Genomic DNA, 2,889 nt, shown 5'->3' with positions numbered 1-2,889 from the left:
AAAGTAGAGTTAGTGTTAAAGTAGAGACGACTAATGGGAGATGATTAAGATGCTCATCTAAGGAAGTACTAAAGAGAAAAATATCGTTAGATTAAACAACGCAGAATTTATGTAAAAAGATTTTAATGCCTCATTCACGAGCCACACGAATGTACTTGGGAGTATTGTAAAAACCAAACGACATGACTCACCACTTGTATAAACGTTCTTATTTTTTAAAAGACGTCTTCCATTGATCTTTGGGCCGAATGCGAATTTGGTGATAACCACTGTGTCGGTCTAATTTTGAGAAAAGTTTAGCACTTGGAAGTTTATCCAAAAGATCTTCCAGCCGAGGCATAGGGAAATGATTTTTCACTGTAATCTTGCTAATGGTACGGCTGACATTACATAGTTGCCAACTTTCTTCTTTCTTTCGAACGTATGAATTGCATGTTATGAAATTCTTCAGCTATTTCTTGTAAGATCTTTTGCTCTTTGCGATTAATTGTGGAATGTCGTACATGGAATGTCGTACATTAGGCAGTGTCGATGCTAGAATAAATTCGAATTGGGTGCTGGATGGAACCATTTGATTTGGAAGGTCCTTTGGAAATATAACTTGATATTGTGAGGCAGTTTTGATAAAACTGTAGGAAATTTTTGCCGTGAATTGCATGATTCGGTGTCCAAAATTGCAAATAAACACTCCTTGAATTGAGTAATAATATGATTTCCAGGTACTGTCAAGAATCCAACGTTATTTGTTATAGGACATTTAAGAGTAGGATCTATATGAAGCAGTTGAATTGTTTTGTTTTTCCGTTCAAAAGAATAAGCATTAGCCTTACAATCATAGATTGCCCCCATATCAAATTTCCATGGCTGACTTAGTATTAGGTGATAAACGTCCTTCTCAAAGATATCACACAGTTTTTCTCGATTGAAAAAGTTACTTTGCAAGATTCATTAATTGATACATCAACACCTTTTCGAACCCAACTAATTTTTTAAGGATTGAGATGTTTGGTGGTCTTTAAATATAATGCTTTAACTGCTTTTCTTGAAATTATGTTTTCAGTACATCCATTATCAATGATAATATCACATACTTTGCCATTGATTGTACACCGGGTCTTGAAAATCACATGGCGTTGAGTATTAATAGGTTTTTTAGGAGCTAGCAATACCTTTTCAAGGTTGCACGAAAGAAATTCTCCCTCATCGGTCGATAATTCGTCCATGGTTTGAGATTCTTGGATGATTTCAGTTTCTTCATATTCATTGTCAGCATCTAACAACTGAAGTTTCTTCCGATTCAGACAACCATTGGATCTATGACAAGGTTGAAGGCACCTAAAGGATATTGATGGTCGTAGTCTGACATAGCTATTGTCTTTGTTTGATGGTTGTTTTCCAGTTGGAGGATTTATTGCTGGTATAGTAGTTGCTGATTGAGATTGGATACCCTCGACAACATTAGAAGGTACCTTAAATTTTTCCAACGTTGTATCACTAGCCATATTCATGTGGCGGTAATGTGTTTGTATTGGATCGATCCTGGATGTTCTCCTTCAAACCCCCAACGTAATTAGCAACCAATTAATGATTGGATCCGTTCAGGCTATTGCATGCACACAACATGTTAAATTTTTCTGTATAAGAACTAACAGTTTATGTTCCTTGCTCACATCTTTGGTAATGAATATATAACATTTGCTTGAAATCAGTAGGAAGGAAGTGGCCGCGAAGTAGTTATTTCATTCGATGCCAACCACGCACATATCCTTTTCCTTCTATGACAATGCTGATTTAATTGAATCCACCATGATCCTGCATCTCCTTTTAGCCTACAAGCCGCATATTTCACTTGTTTATCTGGTGAAATTTTCAAATATTCGAAGAATTTTCTACATATTGTTTCCAGTCCAAACAATCCTCAACGTGTAAACGACCATAAAAAATGGTTATATCGATTTTCATTTTGAATTCTCCAGGTGTGCGATGGAACAAATGATGATTATGGTGTTGGTGTTATATAGGAATTGGTTTCTCCTCGGACTCGGAATCAAATAGGATTGCTCGTCGATGGTGAATGGATTTGTCTCCCAGATCATGATAATAAGAATTTTGTGGCAAATTGTATGGGTTGTGTCATTGATTTAGGTTTATCTCAGTGGTTTCTCCATATCCAGCGAGGTTTGCTGGATCTACCGGTAAGATTGCCGGATGTATGAAGCCACCATTTCTGAGATTGCACAGTTCACTTTTCATTTCAGTTACGAGCAACCGAATTCTTGTGGAAATATCATCAAATTTGCGATCTAGAGCTGATTGGGCTTCTCGCAACTCATCCCAACTGTGATCGTCGTCACTCGCCGGTTTGACACAACTTCGGTATTTACCTGATGGGAAGTTAAAAATAGAGGAGTAAATTGTATATACTCGTAAATGTCCTTTTTCTAGAAAATATCCAATGCCTACTAATTTTCTCCAAACCATACATATAGCTGAAAAGATGAGTCGACCAACAAGTGGCTGTAACTGGTTATGCAATTAATAACTAATTGTAAATGCTTAAGGAAAATAAGGGCAAGAGAATATAAAAGATGAAGTGTTCTCTTGAATAGTTCTGAAACAAAGGTTGGTCTGCATCACCATCACTCTTTGTGTGCTAGTATTTGAAACATTTTCTAGTTGTAAGACTTTATCTGAAGATTTTGGAGTTGATACTAACGATTTCCTATCTATGAAGTATGTACTTGAGGAGCTTAATGTAAAAGCAATCCTTCCTTGCAACGATACATTGAAATACACATCTTTAAGAGCCGAACCAGACTACAGGTGCAGTTTATAACTTTTGGTCTTTTTATGCCATGGTTCAGGCTTAAGGAAGTACTAAAGAGAAAA

Source organism: Phalaenopsis equestris, unplaced genomic scaffold (assembly GCF_001263595.1).
Source record: "Phalaenopsis equestris unplaced genomic scaffold, ASM126359v1 Scaffold216456, whole genome shotgun sequence".
Taxonomy (NCBI): Eukaryota; Viridiplantae; Streptophyta; class Magnoliopsida; order Asparagales; family Orchidaceae; genus Phalaenopsis; species Phalaenopsis equestris.
The sequence above is the reverse complement of the archived record's forward strand: the minus strand, read 5'-3'. Positions refer to the sequence as shown.